The following is a 27,634-nucleotide window of genomic DNA, read 5'->3' as shown; positions in this document are numbered from 1 at the left end:
TATAGAGAAAATGGGTATATATATTGTAGGCACAGCAATGATACAGACTTACATGCCCATGGCAGATAACAGGGATCAAGAAGTTGAATAAATTTACCAGAATATCACAGAAGTAATCAAACAGGTAAGAGGTGACAAAAAATTATTATTTTAGGCAATCGGAAAACTTTCGCCAGCAAAGGCGAACATAGGAGAGTAACCGCAAATATGTATTATCAAAATGCAAGACATTCTGCACATAGCACAAGAGAGAGGCTGCCAACACACAGTTTAAAAATCACATGCAAAGGAGATACACATGGAAAATAAATACCAGACAAAATATTTCAACTGGACTGCATTTTAATGAAGTTAAGGCTTAGAAACAAGTTAAAGAACTGCAAGAGCTACCCGGAGGCAGACATCGACAATGATCTTAATTAGTTAGTGATGATGAAATTCTTATCATTATTAAGTGATGATGGTATAAAATTCAAGAAATTAAATAAATCAATAAAAAAATATGACAAGTAGAGAAATTGAAGGAGTCATAATGTCAAAAAGCATTTAAAGAAGCAGTAGAGAACAAAATATTTAATCGTAAATCTGACTAAACTTGGTGCAAGTAGACTGCCTTCTCATCCTGCACAAAGCATTCATTGGTTATAGGCTACATGGAACATAAATGCCTCACTTGTTCTTGTAAATACACAACGTTAATCAAGCTTTTCAAGCTCCGTAGTGTTCCAACAATCTCCATTGGCAAAGCTCAAGCGGGTACTAAGTCTAAGCAGGTACTCAATCTCATTGGCCTCTCATTCCAGTGTGATGGGGTTGTCGAATAGCCGCATGAGGCCCACAGGTCCATTTCCCGCGGAGATAATCAGCTGAGGTAGAGCAGAGGGTCGAAGTAAACCATTCCCCACTTAGGAATACCTGAAAAATGAGATGAAGCAGAGCAATGTAATCCTTGCGAAAGGATTTAACCCTAATTTATTGCACCACTGATGCACAGAGCGCGGAAATTGAAAAAAGGCTTGACAAAACCATACATTTTCACCATTTTTTTAGAAAATACAAATGGTGTAGTCTGGCGGTATGATGTTTGAGGATTAGGGAACTGTAACTATTTAAATATTGGGAAAAATACTATATTTTGTGGTATTGACAAAAAGTAAAGGATTTTGAAATCGCGAACCTTATGTCGACCCTGGGTATTTATGACTGCGGTTTTACGACTACGGGTTGAACTTTAGAAGGATATAATGGCTTTATAAATTGAGTTTTTTCTTTATTTTTTTTACTTTAGGAGTTGCTCACATACAGCATTTCCGCCAATCTATAGTGACGCAGTAATAAACATGAAATTTTAACATAAACAATCTGAACAAAGAGTACGCAGGCATAAGATAGTAAAGAACAAAATAGAAGGCACGAGGAAAGCGAGGTGGAGAGGGAGGTTTATTTATCAGCCGAGGAATGGGACATGACGAGTTTGACAAATGAATTTAAGGGCCGAAAAAACGGATCAATATTGTCTGGTAATGAATTGAGTAGGGAGCAAAGGCGGTGTTGGAGTGAGCGCTTAGCGAGGGATAGTCTAGGGATCAGCATGTGAATCCATTTCATTCCTAAAGACTATCTCCAAGACATTGATCAATACATATATCATTTCTAGGATTGATACATACTTGGCGGATATCGTTTGTCCAGTTCTCATTCCGGTGTGATGGGGTTGTCGAATAGCTGCGTGAGGCCCACCGGTCCATCTCCCGTGGAGATGATCGGCTGAGGAAGAGCAGCGGGTCAAAAGAAACTCACTCAGGAACACCTGAAAAATGAGATAAAGGGGAGCAAATGAATCCATGCGAAAGGATTTAACCCTTATTTATATTATTATTGCACCACCGATGTACAGTGGGCAGAAATCGAAAAAAGCTTTACAAAACCATTCATTTTCACTATTTTTTTTTGGAAAATAAAAATGGTGTAGTCTGATGGTATGATGTCTGTGGATTAACACGTTCCGTGCTCATGACGTAACGTCAACGTCATGGCAACCACTACCGAGTGGTTGATGACGTAAGGGTTACGTCATGATTCCCTTTTGCGTTATCTTCCACCCTGAGTGCCAGCCACCGGTGTTAGGGTATGGGAGAGGGTCAGTCTCTTTGCCTTCGCAATTTTTTTTCGATTTTTTCTGTTTTTGTATTTTAGCCGGTTTTTCTCTGCAAGGTCGTCTTTGGGGGTGGGTTTATACAATCTATTTCATTATTACTTTCATTTTATAATGCAGAAAACAGAAATACATTCTCACAATTGTTCTTATACCTTTAAAAAAACTTTTACAAATATTCAAAGCGAAATAAAAAAAGATCCTTTTGCAGTTGACGAGGATAGGTAAGATACTTTATTACAAGATATTTTATCTTTCTTTATGACTTTTCACGCAATGTGTTTATTTATTTGGTTTTACGAGAAGGAATGGAAATATTTTTCCCTTGTTGTTATTTTTATTTTTAGTGTCAATTAACGCTATCGTGGTAAATTGCTTGGCTGGTTGCCTAATTTTGGACATACTCCAGGTATGTATAATTCAATCCTTACGATGAATAATAAATGTTCCCTTTCTTATGCCTTTAAAGTTTCCGAGTGAATTTTATTTGCTATGATTTCATCATGGCAAAATTTCTTTCTATCCCTATGTTTATTTGCTGCTACGCTTGAAATAATAACCGCATATTTGCATACATTTTACAATAACTTCAGTGAAGTCCTGGTTCCACATTGCAATTTATTTTTACTATTTACATTTCATGCACAATAGCTAGACTTCCCCATCCTTATGTTCACTAGCATTTGAATTAGAGACTCATTACTTGAGTTTCTCCATAATATTTGAAATACTTACAAGCATTTTATTTGGCATCCTCCCCAACAAAAAAATGCCTAAGAGAACAATTTCCACTCACCCAGTCTCATGCCCCCGAACTCGGAGAAACTGATCCGGCCCGAGAATATATACATCCGAGGATATAAAATGGGAAATTCGTGTCCTGAAGGAAAATTACTAGATGGAAATATTTAACCATAGAAGAATTTCCCCACTTTTTGGCCTTATTTTTCATACAAGAATTATCAAAATTTCCCATATTTCCAATCATTGAAAAGCTCATCCTTTATATGACTTGCATTGCTTCAGGAGAGAGAAGTCATGCGATCAATTCATGTCAATTCTCCAAGCCCTTTAAATCAACGAGAACCTATCTACCTTCTCTGACTCTAACACTCCTCTGACCCACTGATTATTCAAAATTAGCCCCGTTATAGACGCATTGAAGGAAACAATGGACAAAGTAGTACCCCGTCACGTGACTTGAGTTTAGAAGATTCTATAGTTCCATTGAGAGCTAGGCTGGGATATATGTAGTAAATATATGATGGGAAAGCGCTAAAGGTACGCAAAAAAATTGTTGTGTGTGTTGACAAAAGCAAAGGGTTTGGTGCTGCAAGACCTCAAATACCAAGCATCTTCCAACTCAGAAGTGTCTGGAAAAGGGCATTCAAAGAAGAAGGTAAACAAATGAAGGAGGATCATTTTGACTGTGGCCAATCCTTTTATATGAATAACTTTTATAACAGTGTAGCCAGTTCTAGATTCCATCCAAAAGGGAAAACTAACGTGGCGGGGACACTGAGGAGCGGCAAGAAAGGTAATCCTCTTGCAGTGCTCTGCCAGGTATAAAGAAAGGTGAGTTGGTGGAGGCCTTTTCAGAGGATGAAATCTGTATCCTTAGGTTAAAGGATTAGAGGGAAAAACGGATGATCAGCGCTGAATTCAGTGCAAAAAAATGATTGAATACGCGAAAAGACAAGGGTGAACGCCAAGAAAGCCTCAGGCGGAGGTTGAATACAGCAATTACAATTGTGGCATCGATCATTGGGATCAAATAATGTCTTACTTTCCCATTTTTTATTCTAAGAAAATTTTTGGAAAATTCCTCTCATTGACTTTCAAATTCAAATCATAGAATCTCTTATGGCAATATCTGTGTTTTCTTGACCTTCCGCTCTTTTGAAAAGACCGTCATCCTAGCCCGCCTGATCCAAAACCAAGGACTTATCTGGACATTTCCCTGATTATATGAAAAACACAAAAGACAGAAAACAGAAGAGATGTAGGCAGTGCTTCAAGAAGAATGTCCACCAGGACACATCATATTATAGCCCCACCTGCCTGGCTGAGCCTCGATTGTGTCTTGACTGTTTCCAGAAGTATCACAAGAATTTGTTATGCAAAAAATCATTTACTCAGCGGGAGAAAAATATTTTTTAATGCGTACCTTTTATATTTTCTTTTTAAATATTTCTTTTTAAAAATGATATTATTTGACGCATAATAACTATTAAATGAAAAATTATTCAAATCATGCAAGTCAATTTCTGATTTGTTAAACAATATAATTCATAGCAATAATTCTTCGTTTATACAAATTTTCCTTTTCATTTATAAACTAATGCATATCATTATAAAATCTTTCTTTCTATCGTTCAGTCGCATTTTCCATCATAGGGAACAACACTTTTTCAGGAAATATTGGTAATACTCGCAATATTTACTTTTGTACAATGAAGCATTTAAAATTGTATTTAAATGAATCATTTCCAGATTTAAAAAATTAATATTAGCTGCATTACAATTTTCATTAGTATTTTCGAGAAAGTGGTAAAGTCTGAAAGGGTTTTTGCTACAGCACTGACAAAAAGCAAAGAAATATCGGAAACATGTTGGTGTGTTGCGGGAAGGTACATATCTACAGATGGTTTTCCACTGTTCCGGCTTCAACCATAAACTGTAAGAACATCAGTTAGCGACCCTTCATAATTTGTTGAGGTCAGACAATAAGATAATCACTTCCCTTATTTAGAAGCAATAAAGCTCTATTCTCCCAGTCCACAGTGCAACTTATCCTCGCAACTAATTGTAAGAAGTGCTAAGAAGGCAAAGGTCAACGGACTTGCTAGCGAACTTCAGAAACTTTGTCAGAAGGCAATAGTAAACAGTGGCCTAAAGAGTTAATGTTCTATTTTCCTTGAAACTTGTACTATTTTGGAGGGGGGGAAAACATCATATTCAAATCATAGATTTTTTTACCCATTATTCCCCAGACTGTATGTAGGGCTTTTTACTTCGGTTGTTTCGCCTTTTCCGATTTATTTTGGCACAACTAAGATTAATTTTTGGGAAAAAAATATTTCCATCATATAATATGATTTTCAAAATGTTGCGTATATGCAACGCTGAGAAAACTCCGGTAAATAAATATAATCAAAGTAATTTAAAAAAATTAAGTTACATCTTTTATATTTTATCTTAATTGTACACTCGACATCTTGGCCGGGGGTTATCAGTATTCCTTTGGAGGAAATGCCCCATTCAGCCTTAACAGACATGATGGGGTATGTAATTTTTCCTAGGATGTCTCGTTGTGCATCGGTTTTTATGCCAAACGCCATCAGCGATAAAAATACAACTATAAGATTGAAAATGTTGGTGAAAATGACCAAATTAGAACTAGAGATACTTAAAAAAGACAATAAATCGAAGAAAACATTATTCTGAGGTAGAAACTTGTTCTGACAATTAGAATTCAATAATGTTGCATTAACGCAACGCTAGGGGTTAATGGGTTAAGTGTTATCAGTTCATTATTATCATCCTCATCAGGGTATTTTGTTTGTTAAGTGTAATCAGTTCATTATTATCATCCTCATCAGGGTATATTTTTTTGTAGTGAATAGTGTAGTGTGCAGAATGGTTAAAATATATCATGCAATGTTAAGAGTGATTGATATGGTGGTTGATTCGATCATTCCTTCCCTCGTGACGGTTGATTGTTTCCTTTCATATCACGTGTACGATTTCATGTTCCCTCATATATATAAAATATATATGACGGAACAGATATAATGACTAGGATTGATACATACTTGGCGGATATCGCTGTTCCCGTTCTCATTCCAGTGTGATGGGGTTGTCGAATAGCCGCGTGAGGCCCACAGGTCCATCTCCCGTGGAGATAATCAACTGAGGTAGAGCAGCAGGTCGAGGGAAACCATCCCCCTCTCAGGAATACCTGAAAAACAAGATAAAGCAGAGCAATTGAATCCATGCGAAAGGATTTAACCCTTATTGATATTATTATTGCACTAACGACGCACAGTGGGCGGAAATCGAAAAAGGCTTGACAAAACCATACATTTTCACTAGTTTTTGGAAAATAAAAATGGTGTAGTGTGATGGTACGAAGTCTGAGGATTAATGAACGGTAACTATTAAAATATCTGGAAAAATACATTATTCTATGGAATTAACAAAAAGTTAGGGATTTTGAAATAGCGAATCTTACGTCAACTTGGATATTTATGACTGCAGTTTGACGACTACGGGTTGAATTTTAGTTGAATATAATGTCTTTATATTTTGAGAGTTTTCTTTGACTTGTTACCAATTGTTGTTTAGTATCTTGTATATTAGGTATTCAAGAGTTACATGCAAAAGTTTTGGCCAACGTATCGGTGTATTTTTATACCATCATTAAGTCTTTTTGCAATGAATATTATTTGTTAAACATCTGCATTTTATCCGTAAAGACTTACCCTCCAAGACACTCATCAACATTTAAATACTAGGATTGAATTTATCGTTCATCCAGTTCTCATTCCGATGTGATGGGGTTGTCGAATAGCCCCATGAGGCTCACAGGTGCATCTCCGGTGGCGATGACAGGCTGAGGCATTAGTAGTGGTTCAAGGGGCCATCCCCCACTCATGAATACCTGAAAAACGAGATAAAGCGGAGCAAATTAAACCATGCGAAAGGATTTAACCCTTATTGATATTATTATTGCACCACCGATGTACAGTGCGCGGAAATCGAAAAAAGCTTGACAAAACCATAAATTTTCACTATTTTTTTAGAAAATAAAAATAATGTAACCTAGTGGTATGATGTCTGAGGATTAACGAACGGTAACTATTTAAATATTGGGAAAAATACTACCTAATGTGGTATCGACAAAAATTAAGAGATTTTGTAATCGCGAATATTATGTCGACCCTTGATCCATCCATCATGGACTAACAAAATAACCATTCACAAACAATACAAGGTCTCTTGTTTAATGTACTTCTGGGTATTTTTGTTTACAATTCCACAATGAATGTGGTTTTACGACTACGGGTTGAATTTTAAGTGATTTTAATGTCTTTATAATTTTTTTTCACTTGATACAAGTGTTGATTATAGTGTCTTGTAGTGAAGGTCATCAAGAGTTAAATGCAAAAGTTTTGGCCAATGTTTCCGTGTATTTTTATACCTTCATTAAGTCTTTTTGCAATGAATATTATTTGTTAAACATCTCCATTTCATCCCTAAAGACTTACTCTCCAAGACACTGATCAACATTTAATTACTAGGATTGATTCGTACTTGACCGATATCGCTCATCTAGTTACAAATTCCCGTGTGATGGGGTTGTCGAATAGCCCCGTGAGGCCCACAGGTCCATCTCCAGTGGAGATGATAGGCTGAGGCATAAGCAGTGGGTCAAGGGTAGCCATCCCCCACTCAGGAATACCTGAAAAATGAGTAAAGCGGAGCAAATGAAATCATGCGATAGAATTTAACCCTTATTTATATTATTATTGTACTACCGATGCACAGTGGGTGGAAATCGAAAAAAGGTTGACAAAACCATAAACTTTCACTATTTTTTTTTAATAAAAATGTGTAGTCTGATGATATGTCGTCTGAGGATTAAGGAACTGTAACTATTTAAATATTGATACATATAGCATACGGTTCGTTAGCTTAAGAAGGCATTGGTAGAATACATTACGTATATTTATGCTCTACAGGTAACTTCCATCGGTGGAAGTAAGCTGTAGACTAGAAATATCCCCAATGTATACGCCTTCAATTTTTGGTTTATAATACATCGCATATATTTATAATTAGCTCTTTCAGGTATAACTTTATGGAATCTACTTGACATGATGAAAATTCATGACATGATACTTATGTGAAATAACAAAGATTTCTTTACTTTTCTTCACGCGTATATTTATGGTAACTGCACTGGTAACTGTATATCTATGGTACAGGTAACTTCCATCGATTAAGTTACCTGTAGACTTGAAATATCCCAATTGGTAGTAGTGCATCGCGTATATTTATGGTCTACAGGTAACATCCATCGGTTAATGTTACCTGTAGACTAGAAATATCCCAAATTTATACCCCTACAATTTTTTGTGTGGTCTCAGGGGATATATATCTAATAAATGCCTATTAGACATCTATTAGATATATTTGTCTCTGTTATACGTCTATTAGATGCACAGGTTACGATGTTTTTGGATGCATCTCCGAAAGTGTCTTTTTAAATGCGAATCATGAGCTATGGAAGTGATTTAACATTTGATTAAGGGACAAATTTTTTGGTTCCTTGCTTGAGCGATGGTGTACTTCAAATTATGCCACGCATTGAACGATGCTAACTGCATGACGTCAGCAATCATCCGTTCCCCTGAGCTGCCATTCCCTTTGCTGCCGTTCCTCCTATTAGAATTAAGGTGATTAGTACTAATAACCATAATTATTATAATAACATAAGATTGTTCCTCCCCTAACTGACAAGGTGAGACCACGTACCTTGCTCCGCCTTTTTCAATGCCATATTTTTATGGCATTCGGAATGGAGAACACATCTCTGAACTGATAGTGGTTCCATTAAATGGGCCTTAGTTTGGCTGTAATTAATTAATTTCCGAGCGGTATTTTTTAACAAGAGGTATATAATTTAAAAATAGTGCATTCTCTCAACCAGGATCAGTTGGTCTAGTGGTGAGCGCATTCGGCTCTCAATTAGGGGGCCCGGGTTCGATTCTTGGTCAAGATGGTACATATTGTAGTACAGTGGAACCCCGATCTATCGTTCCCGCATTGTTCGTTTTCCCAAATTCATCGTTCGCCGCTCCTGGTCCCAAATTAAGTTCCATAAAGACAATGTAATTTTTTCCCACATCTATCGTTCCCCGAAGTATCGTTTTCCCGCACTGATCTTTTAAAGATCGCGGTCCCGTCGTATAATTTTCCCGCATCCATCGTTTGACAAAAATGAGACGAAGTGTTTACAACGTGTTATTTATGGCTAATAACGACAGACACATAGTTTGAATCCTCCCCAGGGGATTGAAATACGATAGGAAGAAGCTGAGTGCCGTGGGATAGTAACATAGCGCATTTCCCAAGATCCGCTATCCCCCTCCATTCACCACTCGTCTCCCCCAGTCTGAAGCTTTCCTCTTCTCAAAAAAAAGAAAAAGGACCCAGCTCGAGCAGGGATCGTATTACGAAGACCTTAGCTTCGAAAGAAAATATGAAGTTACTCGAAATCTTTTTCACGCCTCCCCCTTTCTCGACCGCTGACATTTTTTAGCTGACTCGCTTCAAATATCCCCACTTCTGGAGGTCAACTGCTGCATGAATCACCAATTAGCCCAAAAGGTGTCTTAAAATGAATTTCGGCAATTGGTATTATACTTTTATTAGATTGAGATATGAGTGATGTGCACGTAATTCATAAAAGAATGATACCAAACACGACGTATTTCTAACGTTATTTAAGCATTTTAAGCAAGGAAATAGTTGGAATAATACCATGGTGATTTCTGGCGAATATCGATATCCTCGCTGCTGATAGCCCTAGTAGCACAAAAAGGATTATATCTGTATATTTTTAAGATTTCGAAATACATCGGTATACATATTTGCAAATCTGTATATCATACATATTTTATACATGTCTGATGATCCATGGTTACACCATAAGGATATTAATTGTATATTTTAAAGATTCTGGTATACATCATATACAGATACACATATCTGTATTATATATATATATATTTATCATATATTTTAAAATCTCTGCTTCTCTTTCAAACATCCCCACACAGCACAAGAACTCGCGTGCATAATGTATTTACCAAGGAAATTGATGTATACTATATACATAATGTATTTTGTAACGTATTATTGCTGTATTACAGCGTTATTATATGTAGGGATTTACATTATGTATATTGGTGTATCCATACCGGTATAACGCATAAACCTTTGAGTTCATATTAGCGACCAAAAATATTAATGTAACATATAGGAGAGTACACTGCCAAGGAAAATTATATTTGTGGATTAATATTCACTCTGAAAACTAATAATTGCCTAGTTGCACATTATCGGTTTTAATGAGTCCACTCATAAGATCATCTTTGAGCGAAGTAGTGATATCCTTGAAACTCCTACGTTGTTTACGAGTGAATTTACGAATTTACGTTACGTTTCACCACTTTTTAGGGATTTTTGTGGTGTAAGTTATTGAAAATTGAAGTTTCTGAGGATAGTGAATTTTCCTTTATTCTTGAATTTCATTCGCTGGGCTTAACAAACGTGTGTTTGTGAGACATTTTTGTTAAAAACGCCTTTCATGTGTTCAGTACCGGGGTGCGAAGAAAACTCCAGGAGTGGACCCAAAGTTTAAGTTTTTAGCTTTCCAAAATATCTTGAGTTGGAGATCAAGTGGATTCGGGCGATCAGAAGAGACAATTTCACCTCCACGAAAAACAGTAAGGTATGTACCCTTTCACGCTGTAATTATTTGGATGTAATTTCTAGCTAGATGTGGCTGGGGGATGTTGATGAATGTCTCCAATACTAAAAGTGTTGATTTAAAATATTGTAGCGGCAATTCGACTGAAAATTCTTTTATTTTAGTTGTTTTTTGTATTATTTCGTTCAGTAAACGTGTGGTTGAAGGAGTTAGTGGGAATTATAATTTAGCAGCCAAGTTTATGGTATCGAATATTATTTCTTAGCTTGCCCTTTGGTGTGTTATGCGTCTGAAACTCAGTACTCAGTTAAAAATACTTATTTAACTTAGATTTGAAAAGCTGTTTGAATTATTTACGCCCTAAGTTATATACTAGGGTATTTTCGATGAGGCTTCCTGAGTCATTGTATTTTTGGCGTAGTACCGTATATTACGGGGGAAAGCACATACCTTTTAAGGTATTCATGCTTTCGAATTAATGTGAGCTTATGTATCATTTCGCAAGACCAGCGATACTCACTTAATAAGTTGCATGGAAAGCAATGCTGAGAAATTCATTGAGTCTCGTCAGAAACGTATGTACTATTAGTGTGTATGAACCGCCGTGAATGGAAATATGCGTTTTTCTCTTACAATCGTGAGTGGTGCAATGAACCGGAATTTAACTGTGTCCGGCTTTTATCATCACAAATTATCTTATGCTTATATCTAGTTTTTTATTAAAAAATCATTGAGGTATATAGTTATCTCCTGTATTCACCAGCCAAGTCATTAGATATATTTCTCATTCAGAAATGTCTTAAATTGAAAATGAAATGACTAAGTAATTTACTTGGTATTTTCTTATTTATTAATTTTAGGTCTGTGAGCTGCACTTCACATCGATTGATATCAGAAAAGAATCTGTGGCCTTGCACAAGAAGATGGGGAGATAATTCGTGTTGAATTAAAGGTGCCGAGACTGGAGGAAGGTGCCATTTCTTCAGTTACCAAACTATCATTCAGAAGACAGAAAGACAGTGGTATAAGTGACGTATAGAACTATGGTGGATGTGGATTTTTTTTTTAAGTGGATGATGTGACAATAGACATTCGTTGGAGAAACTATTGAAGACTGTTGAAGAAACTATTGGCTTCTGTCAATGCACTTAAAAATAATTTTTGTTCAAAAGAGAATGACAGTATTTGTTTCAGCAAAGTATTTCATGGTAACAAGAGAGGATTGCAGCTATTATTGTGATTGAATAATGAAAATATAAAATATCTGTATTTTAATTGTTTTTTTCTTTCCTGCCACTAAAATTCATTATGGTGATGTCCTCATGCATGGTAAGAGCTGATATGTGATTTAAGAGATATCATATTCTTTATACATATTTTTATGCTGGTGGTTTGGCAGGACTTTCAAATTTTTATTAGATTGATACATCTACTGAAGTGACATTGAAACTTTAAAGTTTAGCTAATTAGCTTCATCCCAAACAATATTTCAAATACATATCCGCCTGGGACTGGTACGTTTTAGTAGCCGAGGTTGGACTAGTAGTTGAGGTTTAGATTGATCTTTGCTTTTGCAGGCATAGTGGAAGTACAATCCTTTCAGACATATTTAGTTGAAAATATTATTTTTCTCGCGAATTCACATTGTTAATAGTTCTTTGTGGCAAGTATAGTCTCTCTCTATTATCTCGTAGGTATATGGAGGGTTAATATATATTATCTTATTATATTATGGATTATATTTTGAAAATTTGAGGGTTATATTATGTCGCATATTTAATCTGTATAAAATCCATATTATTGCAGCAGATATAATACGTATAATATCTAGATATTATATGCGTGGTAGAGGACATTTGCATGGATTTTATACAGATATAATCTGCATACAGTGTATACAATGATACGTATTATATCTAGATATAATCCTTTTTGTGCTACTAGGGAGTGAGCTTCACGGCAGTTGATGCGGATTTTTTTTTCGAAAACAGGGCACGTAATGCTACATATCTCACTTGTCTGAGTTGTTAACGAAGCGATATCTTCTCAGGATATTTTGTTTCTCCCTACCTCTCCCTACTAGCAATCTGAATTCATCTGCTCATCTAGAGCTAAGCTACTTATTGTTAGAAATTAGTGGGTAAGTTGCCTTCTGTATAGGAAAAAAAATTTCGCTGCGCAGTCATATGGTCATGCTTCACCCTCTGCAGTAAGCTCTGCTTACGCCGTACGCGATAGCATTAGTGCCGAACTTCACCTCGTACGAGTGGTACCGTACTTTCGAGGGTGGGTTGACTTAAAATCAGCGAGTGTTTTCCGTGTGGGTTCAATAGAGTCCGGTTTCATTTTTTATTAGTTTTAGCTAGCTAGCACATGACTGCAGGGGTGGGGGTGGAGCGAGATCCCTGGTAAAAACAGGAAGTGGGATGAAGCCGAGGATCAGGTGGCCGTGCCGCTAACGATTAACGCCACATTGCCTCAATCATATTAAAAATTTAATTGCTAGAAAGGAACATTTCAAATGATTAACTATTTTTGGCCTTCTTGATCCATCTCATAACCAATCACTGCGACGGCGAAATCAGTTGTTTGAGGCGTAACACGCACATTTCTCTCGTAAATGCGTGTACTTGAAATGGCATTTGATGGATAAGAATTTTTACAGTGAATTAGCTGTGAAAATTCCGAGAGGAGTGCAAACATTTTTTAGCAAGGCGGCGTGTTCCTTTAGGATATTTGAAAGAGATATAAGTCGAATCAACAATATGACCTAAGTGTTTCGATAAAGTAATAATATTCCCGTAATCAGCTAAAATCTTGCTTGAATCCATTAATGAATATCATAATTAGCAAAAATCCGGCGTTTCCTAGGACATAGGCAACCCGGATAAACATTCCCGCATTCATATTTTTTTCATCCATCCCCCTGAAAAACGATAGATCGAGGTTCCACTGAATTCATTTTGATCATCCAGGAAAAAGTTTTTCAGTAATGTCAATTGCAGCAAACATAGGCACGAGAAAAACTTTTTATAGATATAATTATGATTAGTATAAAAGATATAGATAAGTAGTTATCTAATAAACATCTACCGTAGATATCTATTAGACATGCTGCTGTTTCGACAATAATATATCTAATGGTTATCTACGACAGATGTCTATTATATAACTATTTATCTATCTGTAGAAATCTATTACATATCTAATAGATGTTTATTTTCTGTGTAGGATCACCCTGGACTGTAGAGAATATAATTACCTCATGGAGGGAAGAAGCCTCTTGGATAAATTCTAGGTGGCGGAAGGATGGGTCCCTCTGGGTCATTTGGGCTGCTGCTGAAAAGGTAGTGAGCAATGAGTTTTATGCTTTAGCTAACTGAATGCCATTTTATCAGTTTCTCAATAATGCTTTTAAAAAATTGTTTTTTTTTTGAAAATGGCTATTTATTGCTTCAAACCTGTGACTAATAACAGTAATTTTTAATGGAATCTAGAATTGATTAAATTTGTCCCAAAAATGTTTTGATGAAAAATAGGAAATGGGTAATCAAAATGTCTTCCATATTGTATAGATGTGTTAGTTGTGAAAACTTGATAGATACCTTAGTGTAAACATTTTAACTCAAACTTAAAACTAAAATTATTAGGAAATATTTTTGCTAGAGATTCATCATTAGGAATGGATCACAGATGTATACTGAAGTATATATCTGTTGAATGGATCCTATAGATAGGGATAACAATTGTACTGATTATATTCTGGGTATCTTATAACAAGTGTTCTCGTCACTGCCATTGCATCACCAGTTGAATTTGCTTGTCCATTATAACATCTCAGGGAAAAATTTCATTTGGAACTGTAATCTATCTGCTTTGTACCACTGATTTGTATGTGCTTTCGAACTGCTGTGGAATTGAAACAAGGTACACAGCAGTTCATGACGTCATACCGTCCTACCATGTCATCAACTCATTTGCAACACATTTTGAACTGCTTTGGATTTCCATTGGAAACTGCTATGGAAGTAATTTTCAACCTTTGGAACTCATTTGGTTTTAAATTTGGAACTCGTTTGTACCACTCGTTCATCCGTTTTGAAACTGATTTTTACCAGTTGAACACCCATTTGGAACTCATTTGTACACCATGCCACCTGCTTTGTAGCAGTTCAAGATGGTTCAAGAAGTTCAGTTCAATATTTAATTTTCTTGAAGTTTATTTTAGTCTGTTTCGGAAATTTAGGCAAGAAGAATATTGAAGTGATGGGTCGATCATGAACGATTCGATCAAAAAGATTGAATCACTAGGTGAATCAAATGACTCATGATTCATTTCGTTAAACAAGTCGATCATCAATCATCAATCACTCCGACTTCCGGTTTCATATCAATCATCTCGGTTTCCGGTTTGATTCAAAATTTGGAACGACCGATGAATGAACATACGTATGTTCATGGACTGATGCTTAATCTCTTTTCGTCAGGGCAGAAATAGTTGTGATAAAATTAAATACTATGTTATGAAGAACTGAATACTTGTGTAATCTTTTTCTTAAATGTTTTCCAGCAGTTATCAGTATTAATAACACCAATACACGTAAAAGGAAAATATTAAGATGACTCCTGTAGGAGGACGTTAAGAAGTAGAAGTTAAAGCTGGTTATATTTTATTGTGCCGTTCATAAAATTATCCTGCAGATCAGATTCATGCATAGTGTGTGGTGTATTTTGTGTTATATTTTGATCAACTATAGTTAGAAATTATTTTATAAGTGTTAAGAAACTGTGGCAGTTTCGCCTTCCCAAATATTTTCATGACACTGCTTCCTTCATTTTTTCAATCTAATTTACTCATCTAGGAATTCACAATTAAAATAGTATATGAAATATACAAGAATTGCCATGAGAAAAAATTCCCCTGGACCGGGAATCGAACCACGGACCTTTGGCTTTCCGTACCACCTAGTACCATGAGCCTCGGTATAATTGCCATGGGAATTAAAGAACCTGGATAGCGTAGTGGTCTGCGCAGTGGCCCGGAAAGCCAAAGGTCCGTGGTTCGATTCCCGGTCCAGGGGAATTTTTTCTCATGGCAATTCTTGTATATTTCACCGCCGTTCACGCGGCAGGGTTTGGAATATTACACAAGTATATGAAATGATAATATGGATAGCAATCAGCGTTACCAATGCTCTTCGCAGATGAGGGAGTATTTATTCGATTATTCAAAGTGATTTATTACATCCATTGATTGAGTATTTTCGATCTTGATTCCTTTTGAGTCTTTTCGATCATGATTCCTTTTGAGTCTTTTCAATCATGACTCCTTTGAGTCTTTTCGATCATAGTGATTGAATCTTGATTTGAGTCTTTTCGATCATAGTGATTGAATCAATTGATTGAATCACTTATGTGACTCGAGTCAAAATGATTGAATCACTAAAATGATCGACTTTGCCCATCACTAGAATATTGCGATTTAAAGTGCAGCAGTGCCATCATTTCGCAATGGCTCCATTGCTTTCCAAAGTATTAGTCATAAGCGAAGGACCTTCAAGCTCGACGAGCTTAACACAAGTTTCATATTTTCATATTGCGGAGTGAGGGGTAAGGCACTTTGGTGGTCAAGAAAGTCCTTATCGAGAGCTTAATTCCGATCTTATGTGGTTGATGTGTATCATTCAGTGTCCATTTTTGAGTGAAATGCCTTCGTTTCTGGATAATTTTTCTTGAAAACCGTCATGTTAAATATTCGAAAATTCAATGCAAATGCGAAAAAAGGCCTTTACGGGTAATTGAACTCGTCTACTGCGACATTAAAATATATTTTCGAAGGAGGGATTAGTGGCGAAAAAATTCAGTCCTAAAATACGGATCCAAATATGGACATAATAAACCATTTCCTAGGGATCGCGAAGACAATACATCGGTATGTTTTATGTATATTAATCGATGCAAAATACTACTTTTCCGGTAGTATTAAAGAACGAAAGCAATGAAAAAAAAGGTTGCAAAAATGCCGTAAAATTCAATATTTATATGTGCGAAGTATACTTTGAAAGCATATAAATTGATTTTTTTACGATAATAATATACTTGGAAACGCAAAAAACGCGAGCGCTATGAAGTTATTATTGAATACCTTTATTATACGCAACCAAGATTCTCGGTACGTAGTGAAGATAATCTTGTCGCATTTCAAATCGGACCTAAAAATACGATTTAAGCAACAAGGAAAATAGAATTATTTTTAAACTCATTGGAGTGAATATTTGGGAGTTCCGTTTCTATTAACTGACTTGCGATTATTTCTTAAACCACTTATGCATTTTTATTGCATATATTAAAGAATTTTCTTTTTCTCGACCAAACGTAGTTATCAGACTGAACCTGGCCATGGCATGTTGGCGCGTAGAAGACAGTTCCAAAACAAATGACGACGTCTATAAATCGCATGGGTTTGTTCACAAAGAATTGCAAACGTATGGAAAGCAGTACCTAACACATGAATCGTCTCCGTATACAGCAGTTACAATACGAATGATGAGGTCCGGAAATCCTGTCGTCTCGTTCAAAAGGAGTTCCAAATGTGTAGAAAGCAGTTACACATGAATCTTCTCCGTAAACAGCAGTTACAATACGAATGATGACGTCTGGAAATCCTGCCGAAACGTTCAAAAGGAGTTCCAAATGTGTAGAAAGCAGTTCCACACGAACACACTCTGTACAAAGGAGTTCGAAAGGGGATAACAAATGAATTACAAACGTCTTCATATTTCCAATTTTTGGTACAAATGAGTGGAAATGAGTTTCACAGCAGTTCCAATGCAGATTTTGGTGTTCCAAAAGGGTTCCAAAGCAGTAGCAAAGCAAAACTTTTTCCCTGAGATAACATATGGTAACGTAATCGCTTCTTTGCCCTTGACTCCGTCTTTCTATTTGGAGCCCTCAATGCCACTTTTGTCACGTGTAGTATGTATATGTATTACGTAAATAGTATCTCTTGCATTTTACACCATCTTCCATTTTTGCAATTGGAAGAACAATTGTATTCCTAAAATCCTCTGGCCAAGACCCATCCTCAAAGATCCAGAGTACTAGTTTGAAATACATTCTGCTATACCACCCTGATTCTTCAGAAGCTTCCCAGACAGCACACTGGTAACGGTATACATATACCGTAAGTATACCAGGAGTATACTGTTTCCTTGAGAATCTGTATACGTTTTAGATTCTAAGTATATATAAACAGTATCCTGAAGCGTATCCTATACATATACCTCTCAGATACTGTTTCCTTATGTAGCACATACGTATACAGTATATGAAAGGTATATAGATACCTTTCGTATACTGTATACGTATGTGCTACACATGGAAACAGTATCTGAGAGGTATATGTATACCTTTCGTATACTGTTTCGATATGTAATCTCAGTGGCGGATGCATATGGGAGGCGCGCCCCCCAACCCTTTCCTGGCCGCCCTCATAACCAAACATTGCAGAACTACAATTTTTACTTTTTTATATCATAAGATGGCTTTGTATTTCATGTGCGTATAATCAGTTCAAATAACACTTTCTTAAAATTTGCATGTGGCTTGATTATTTTTTTAGGATAATTGTAATTACACTGGATGACGTGCAAGCTTGTCAAGGCTCCTTATTTCCCAGTCTTCATACTGTAAAGGGCTCTCTTGATATCATTTTTTATCATACAAGTCCAAAATTCTCCTCCTCCTCAACACCTAACTCCTCTGTTCAATCTTTTCAGCCTCTTCCTGGTGTTGGGCAAATCCTTTGAAAAATCTTTCCAATTACGTTCTTTGAATCTTGTGGGGCTCAGTTAGCATTCTTCCATCATTAGCCTTAATATTTGATTTGGGAAGCCCTCCTTCGATGGCCAATAGTGACACAACTTTGGCATATAGGGCACATACCTCTCCTTCCTTCTGAACATTTCCATTACATTATGTACTCAGTTTTTTCCATCATTCCACCGTGCCATATTGTTTTTCTTGTTGTATTTATTCATTGTAACTTTGAGACGTGCGAATGGTATCCGCGAATACTCGAATACTAGAAAGTATTCGATATTCGAGGTCTCGGATAGTTATGCTAAAGTCTCGAATACCTCGAATACTTTGAATTTCGCGTCATACTCTGTCGCACGCACGTCGTTGGTAGTTGATTTGAAAAAATGTAGAGAACTGTAGTCGTTTAGTGCACGCAGAGCCGTTTTAGGCAAGTTGACGAATTACATCAAATTCGTGGATTAGAGCGGTGAAAAGAGTTGGACGTGGGGAATCAAAAGTGATCGGGTGAAAAAATCCGAAAATCCCTGGTTTCCCCCACCAGGAGAACCTCAGTGCCGTGGGATAGTAACTACGCAGCGCAATTCTCTAAATCCGCTACCCCCTCCAACTATCAGCCCTCGGCCGCTCTTCCGAAGCTTGCCTCTTCTCCGAAATAAAACAAAAGTCCCCAGCTTGCGCAGAGTTCGCATTACGAAGACCATAAATCAAAAGCTTCAAAAGAAAATATCAAGTTACAGGAGAATAATAGAATCGTGTTTCACCCTTCCTTCTTTCTCCCCCACTGACCTTTTTCTGCCTACCTGCTTCGAATTCACCATTTCTGGAGGTCAACTGCTGTATGAGTCATCTATTAGCCCAAAAGATGTCTAAAAATGTCTTTCGGCATTTGATATTACACCTTTATTGGATTGAAATATTAGTAATTTGCAAAATTTGCGCGTAATTTCAAAAAGAATAAGACCAAACACGACGTATTTCTGCCTTTATTTAAGCATTTTACGCGAGGGAATAAATGTCAAAATACGACGGAGACTTAGCATAATAACTCGATATCCTCGCAACTGAGCTTCTCGGAAGTTGATGTGGTATTTTGTTTCGTAAACATATATGTATCAAGTTACAATTTATGAGTTATGCTATAAATCTCAATAGGGTGGTTTCCTATTATTTTTTTATTGCCTTAATCGAAATATTATTACTCCTGGAATACGTATTTCACGCTTTTAGATTTTTAAATGACAATATCTATTTTTCGCGATTAAATGAAAAGTGAAAATTTTCAAGCGCGCGAAAACGCGACGCTCAAGTATGAATGCCGGGAAATATCTCTGTACGTCGTATTTCTGGTTCCCCCTCCCGCCCGGTGAGGTGACCTTGAGGCGAGGCTTAGCGCTGATACGTCGCAGGCTGCCAGCGGGTAGCTGAGTACCTTGCTGAAAGGTAGCGCTTGGCTTAAAAAAGGTTTATTAATACCTTATCAAACGAAGAAAACTTTCCGACCTTAGCCAGTTTTAGTAGGTGATTATTAAGACATGTTTCCCTGAGCTCTGTGCCTCATGCATGCATTGGTAACCTCAGACGATGTATAACTCCTATCCTCTCGTGTAGAAACTAGGTCCCTGTGACGTCACGTGGAGTGGAATCGCATGGGCGCCAATCTGGCCTTTTTCAAATGAGGATAAAATTTGACCCTTGCCATTCGTCTAAACCGGTATTTCAAAAACCAAATAATTTGTGTATTATGAATACACTAATGGTGGGTAACGAATCGCAATCAATGCCTTTCGTTTTCTTTGATGAAGGAAACTACCCTATTGTCATAGTCACATACCAAGGGATATTTTCTCAAGATATTTGTTTTCCCCCTGCTAGCAATTCAAATTCATCTGCTTATCTCGTGAGAACTTCCAAAGATGGACTGAAAATAATTGAAGAAAATCCGGTGGAGAAGCGAGTGTATTTTGAAAAACGCCTCGGATTGTCCGCTAGCACTTGACAGTAGGAGTCATGGTCAAGCGAGCGACCTGTTGAAAATGAGTTAGATGAAGCCGAGTATCAGATCGGCGTGCCGCTGAAATGGCGTTTGGTAGATAAGAATACATACATCAGATAGAAATCCATCGTAGCAGTGTGAGAGCCGAGATGGCATGCAATCATTTTTCGCGAGGTGGTGTGTCCCCTTAGGATATTTGAAGGAGATGTTAGTTGAATCAACTATAAGGGCCGTTTTACACGGGGCACGGAATTGCGCAGGTTATAGCTGCATTAATTTCTAAAATGGCGTAGCATTGCGCGAATGCATGAACGAAATTAGAACTGGGGCTATTTTTCCGTCTCGCATCCACGCATTCTCGCATGTGTTCTAGCAATTCACCGCTTTACACGACGCAATTTTGATTGCGCCTTCGCACGTACGTCAGATTGCGCAATTCCGTGTACCGAGTAAAACGGCCTTAAAGGCCTGTTTACATGATATATTAACACGTGCGAGTTAATGTCTGATTGCATGAATGATTTTTGTGGACCGGAATGGAACATGTACGAATGCATGAACCAAATTAGAACAGGTTCTATTTTCTGTGCATGCATTTGCACAGTTGGGTGGTTACACGGTGCATTTTGGCGTTCACTCTCGCATTCATACATTTAGACATTAACCCGTACGTGTTAATGTACCGTGCAAGCAGGCCTTAAGCCCAAATTGTTTCCATAAAATTAAAATCTTCCATTAATCAGCTGAATTCCGATTTGAATCTTTTAAGGAAATCTCAATTACTCGCAAAAATCCTGGGTTTCCTGCTGCATAGGCAACCTAGCCAAACATTCCCGCATTCATCGTTTTTTTCGTCCCCCCTGAAAAACGATAGATCGAGGTTCCACTGTGTAGCTTTTTATTTATACATTCATCAAGGGAAATAGAAGAAAAAACGTACGTTTAATATGCCTTGCGCAATTCTAGTATTCGAGATATGCGAAATTCGAGGTATTCGAATACTCGAGCAATGATTTAATATTCGAATTCGATATTCGTGTTTGAGAAATCTGCTATTCGACCCATCCCTAATTTATAATTTATTTAATCCCTAATTTTTCTCTTAAATGCCTTTTCTCTCTGCTCTCTCTCAACGTCCTCCCACTTTCTTAACACATTCAATGCGGATGATATTTTCACCGAAACCTCCAGTGACGGATGGGTGATTTTGCTTCATAACGGTGGTCTTGGAAGTAATACAACAGAATTTGCAATTTTTTTCGTTTCTATTTCAAGCAATTAGTAAAAAACCCTAATGACATACATGTATGCCACCCGTCACCAGTAATTGACAATTCACGCAACCCGCATTACACACATGCAATTTTCCTTGTATGAAGGAGTGAACTTTTCATATTTCCGTTTATAATACTTCTTCTACCATTGATTCCTTAGGTTAATGGCGGAAATATCTTGGAATTAGTCTTTACGTGTATTTTTTTTGTTTCAACGGCCGTAGATTTAATTTTTTCAAGTCACAGAAGTAGAACACACAATGAACGGCAAGAAAAATATAAATTTATGGGATAAACATTTTTTTAAATCTATGTTACCCCAGAGTTATTGCAAAATTGAAACATTTCAATAAAAATTCTCACAAATGTTAATGATATATTTGAAAGCAAGGCCTTGTAGCCCTGGTTGACCTTCACATTCTGGGCAAATTGCAGTCACTGTCCTTCGGATGCCTTCACGGTTAGCGGAGAAATGAAGAGCCTGCATCATTCCTAAAAACCTATCACGGCATATTTTCTCCCGAATATCGGTACTCACACTAATTCTGACCTCCAATCGTTAAAAAATCGTGTTAACCCTAATTGCGCCCATGTGGAGAAGAAGGCCCAGCCAAGTTACCAGTTCTCCCTGTCTAACAGCTTCCAATCCATTATGCCCTTAGTGAAGGCCCATGGTGAAGGATTTTGGAGTAAATGCTTACAGCATTTTCTCTGTCTATGAGAGGATTATTTCAAAGAAAATATCATTTGCAAGTTGAAATAATCTCTGGGAGTGCCGCTGGTAGGGAGGGACTCCAACCTTGAGCCTTAAAAATTATCAAGCAAAATAGTACAATTTGTGTAATGCAAAAATGAAATTGTTGCATATGTGATTAATACCTTAGTTTTTATGAAAATTAAGATTGTATCTGTACCTAACACTAGAATGTATTAATGACCTACAAAATGAAAACACCATAATGATCAGAGGACAAGTAATTGATGCAGAGCAATGACTGAGAAAATATGCCGTAAAATTAGGAAAAAAACCCAAATTATGTAAAAAAACGTAATTTGCAATAATTATTTTAAAATTATTAATAAAGTATAAAATACGACCTTTTGGACCGCATGGAAACATTTTTGAATAAAATAGTAAGTTTTGAGACGGGAATACACGTTATTAACAAAAACTAAGTCTGATAATAATTTTTGTGGTTGTACATAAGATATGAATAAATTAAAAAATAAGATAAAAATACTATTTCAAGGGCATAAATAATGGTTAAATGCCGTAATGCTTAAAATACCTCTGAGTCTATTTTTTTCCGCAATTTCGTTTACAAAGCTAAGGAAACAAATAAACAAGTAAAAAAATACAGACCAATACTGTAGATAATGTAATGCAGTGTTGCATACGCCATTAATATGTTATTTTTTTATGAAAAGGAAGAAAATCTGCAACTAACCCAACACGTATGAATAACTCAGAAAATGAAATAAAATAGAAATGAATAGAGGATTGGTAATTGACCTAGGGAAACGAATGAGAAAATATGCAGTAAAAGTAGGAAAAAGACCCAAAAAAATCACCCAGGATAAACGTAATTTTCATTAATAAAAAAATGTTCCTAGCAAAAGAAATTCAAATATAACATCATTAACTGAAGCACCGCACTAAGATCATTTTTTTATAATGTAGTGAGTATGAAACGGGGATAAATATCTTCAATAAAAAAGTTAGTCTAATCATAATTTTTGTGATAGCACATAAAATATGAATAAATTAAAAATAAAGGTAAAAAAACAAATTTAAAAGAATTATCCATATGTAAGACATGATTATGATATTTACGATAAGAATGATGAAAAAGAGACGAAGGAAATGAAAAGAAAAATCTCAACCTACCAAATTGTTCCAAAAACAGCAGTAAAGTAAACAAAAAAACACTAAAAATGAAGGAACACGTAGAACTAGAAACGGACACTTCCGCAATGGTGTAAGGTCAATCCCGAACTGCGGGAGGGTGAAAAAGTAACGCTAGGCGCGCTCGGAGCACCCTAGTGACCAGCGGAAAAACGTACTCCCGAAGACACACATTTATGTCATCCGCCTGAGTGGAAAAGCCCTCATGACATATATATATGTCATCCGCACTGAATGTGTTAAGTCCTCTATATTTGATATTATTTACATAATCTGTTATCCATGGGTTTTTTTATCACCAAGCTGTCACCATATTCAATTAACATCTTGAATGCTTCGATGTTTCCACTTTCAATTTCACACCACACTTCTCTATAGTCTACTTTTCTCCAATCTCTGGGATACTATACAGATTTCATGTGTTCCTGAAATTCTCTCCTCCAAGTTCACTCCAGAGCTACCACCTCCCTTTTCCTTGCTTTTTGGAATTACCAGGTCGGTTACTATAAACTCACATTTCATGTCATAAGCACTAGGTTTTGGGTTGAATCAACATCAACTTCAGGTAGCCAGCATGAGCTTTTCATGATTAACCTATAACTCAGGCTTATTTTTATGTCATCTATCTGATATGTTTACATATTTCATGGATATAGTCCATGAGATACCAAGGTATGAATCACTTCCTTATGACGCTTGGAATATAATTGTAATCAGGGGCGGACCCAGGATTTTTTCTGGGTTGAGGGGGGGTTGCTCGACGGTCTGACTGGAAAACGATCTTATCATACTTGAGATTAAAAAACAAGATACAACAGTCGCTTTTAGAAATATTCTCTTTATTTTAACACGAAAGCTATTAATGTGAAATTAAATGATTGAGGCCCATAATTGAACATTACAAAATGAAAGTAATGATATATGTATAAAAAACGTTTGTCTATTTTTTAGCGTTTTGGGGGGGCATGTGCCCCGTCCTAAATCCTCCTATGTTAGTAATGGATAATTTGTCCCTCCTGCAAAACGCTACTGACTCCTCCGTGATATTGTTTCATTTTCAAGATTTTTCCTACCCAGGATTTCCCAAATTTCTACCTTGAGCTGTTTTAAATCTCATCTACTTCTTCCTCCCAATGGTTGCAATAGTGGGGATATAGTCTGGTCAAAATAGACATTGACCCTTGCATAAATTCCCAACAAGCTTAAAATTATTCAAGTTCAAAGGTCAAAAAAAAAGGTTTGCTTAGTTAAAAACGGTTAGTTAAACTATAAAAATAACTCTCACCAAAATTGAAGATCATGTAATTATCTAATAATTTTTTTCTACAATCTTTTCTCCAAGATTTACCATTTTTGAGAGAAAGCCATTCGAAACTTATCTAGGGCTATATTCTCCAAAATATGGATGACTACGCTGTTTCTGAAAATAATTGCATGCCTATAAGTAAATGCATATATTAGTAAATTCTTCACTACGAATGTACCTTATCTGTTTCATGGAAAACTAAAAGGTATGGAGAACAAGGCCCTATGGCTAAGCTATAGGAACAACAATCCCCTATTTTTATGTTTCATTTGACCTGGCTATTAACCACAACAAGGTTGATGGTTGGCATCTCGTTTTCTACCATCAGAATCAAACTGTTTACCTTATCTTTAACTACCACAGTGACCCAGCTTCCCATTTAATACCCCACGTTGACTTTCAACTCCAAAATTCCATTTACCTGTACCTAACACTCCAGTAATACTCACTATCCCTCCATCTCATCTCACACAGTCCCTAATTATCCATTCTCCATTTGTCTGATTCGATATAATCTAGCTGCCTGCCGTCATCATTTCCCGAGCATTCCATGTCCTGAAATTTTTGGCTACACTCTTCATCTCCATCTTCTTGGCCTTATTTTTTTATTTCATAACTGGCTCTGCTCATGACATTTCTCTTCAAAAATACCTCATGATAGTGACATCGAGATACTTGCCAACCTTGCTGCTATGAAAGATCAATGCCTTTGCAAGATGGCTCCTGTTCAAAGGGTTTCCAAGTCTCATGTGATTGTATTTCATGTTTCCAGAGAAATAATAGTTAGTCAGGATTCCCAAGTCTGACCCAGCAGCATTTTTGATGTGTCACCATTGTGGAGTTATGTTTTCTAATCTTGGCGAATCATAATGTAAAGTCCAGCCACATGGAACTTCTTTCATCTGTCACTGACTGATAAGGGAAAAACTCCACAAAGGAAGAATAATTACCACCAGGAGAATAAGTTGTATCAAAAATGATAAGTTATGTTCAATTAACTAGCATATGTAAGCGAAAATATTCATTATAACAGGTGTTTTGATAATAACCATTAGTAACTAATAATCTCAAAAACAAACCGTAAACAAAACAAAAACTAAGCCCAAAAGGTGAGACTGTCAGCACCAAATGTAAGTTGAGAACCACCGTCAGAGGTCGAGCGATACTTCTGCTTGAAAGGTCGATATACGAGAGAGGGACGGGAGCAAGACAGATTGCAAGGGTATAGGGGAAAGTTGACCAAAGGAGTTACTTCTGAGCTGAGGAAAACCCCCAAGATCCCTGTCAGCACCAACAGTCCAATATTCCTGCGAAGCACCCGTGCTGACAGGAAAGCTGGGAAACCTGCTCCTCGCCCAAGCAGGGGTTGGGGGAAACAATGTATGCACATTCTGCTGGGTTTCTTCTCCTATGGATGGACTCACAGCCTAGTAGGTGTGATCAACAGTTCAGGCAAGCCATTGGAAATCAAGGACGGGAAATATGTGGTAGGATGAGGTCTTGGAGGGAGATATAATATTGATTGGAGAAGGTGGAGTACTTTTCACTCCAAACTGCAGATTATGCCTCAGCATCAACTTCTCCTGGATTTCCAGATCCAAGTACATATTGCTCTGCCATACTTGCTTTATAAGTCATGATCTCCTGGTATGGCTGGTTATGATGGCAGGTTCAGAGAGCAGAGTTTGGAGACAGAGTTCCGAGACTTAAAGTCTCCAAGCCGAGAAGAAAATTCTTTGAGCGAAAAACCTCAGCGTGAGAATTCCTTAGTGGAAGAAGTTCTGCGGATAAGGTCGGAGGATTTTGGAGGAATTTCTGGTGAGGAAGGGTTCCAGAAATTTCGGAGAGGAGGCACACTAAAAAAGGCTGCATTATCATGTGGTTATCCTTTTTTCTTGCTTTCACTTTACGACCTAAATGGAACGGGAGCCTCTACTGAGAGTTATTTAAGAGGTATGTATTTTTAGCAATGTGCAGCGTTAGTGATCATGGGATCTCCCTAATACCAACAATGTTGAACCCGAAAGGAAAAGTGAAGTGGATATCGCTTATTTTTATATTAATAGTGCTTTTGAATTTTAAATCCCTTATATTTTCAATTATTATATGAAGATAATAGAAAATAGAATTTCAGAGTGTGATTTCAACTAACCTGCTGGGAGAGGAGGAGGTAGCATTGGAGGTGCCGGATGTTCTGGCGTTTGATGTTCTGAGGGGTCCTGGTGGGTGGGGGCCTGCCCTCGGTGCCAGGGACTGCCTTAGGGAGGGGGAACCGGGTGTTCTGGTTCTGAAATGAAAATATTAATGTTCACACATGAGTGTGCTTCTAATGCAGAAAAATTAATACCCAAAGAAGCATCATCAGTCACATCATGAAGGATTAATGGACAAGTATGTAGTAGGACAATAACAAATGTGCTATATATTCTGGAAAGTTATTTGGCATGATTGTATTCTGACAGCACAATATAATATTTCCTGGAGTTAGGTCAATTTTAAAACAAGTTTCAGCCAACGTTTCGATTTATTTTTAAATCATCATCAGGGCTATGTAAGAAAAAAGTATGAACAATATAAAATACAGTAAAACCTCTTTACATCGTAATGGAGGGGACCAAAATTTGGGCAATTTGATGTATGGAGGTTCACTATAGAGAGGTTTTAGTGGAAGGCACCATT

The 27,634-nt window shown here is 36.8% G+C and overlaps 1 long non-coding RNA gene across 2 annotated transcripts; it reads right to left on the bottom strand.

Moving 5' to 3' along the window:
• On the bottom strand, window positions 1-27,415 carry LOC124160234. Of its 2 annotated transcripts, none has more exons than XR_006865118.1 (7): window positions 27,108-27,415; window positions 13,918-13,994; window positions 7,472-7,619; window positions 6,640-6,818; window positions 5,971-6,116; window positions 1,671-1,810; window positions 1-915 (listed from the first exon to the last, which is right to left on the bottom strand). It is a non-coding gene; the product is annotated as an uncharacterized LOC124160234 (long non-coding RNA). The 2 variants fall into 2 exon arrangements; XR_006865119.1 differs by having other exon boundaries at window positions 13,918-13,991.
• Window positions 27,416-27,634: the final 219 nt, after the last annotated feature.

This window comes from Ischnura elegans, chromosome 6 (genome assembly GCF_921293095.1).
Source record: "Ischnura elegans chromosome 6, ioIscEleg1.1, whole genome shotgun sequence".
Classification (NCBI taxonomy): domain Eukaryota; kingdom Metazoa; phylum Arthropoda; class Insecta; order Odonata; family Coenagrionidae; genus Ischnura; species Ischnura elegans.
Note: the sequence above shows the minus strand (reverse complement) of the source record. Positions and strands in the feature narration are given on the sequence as shown.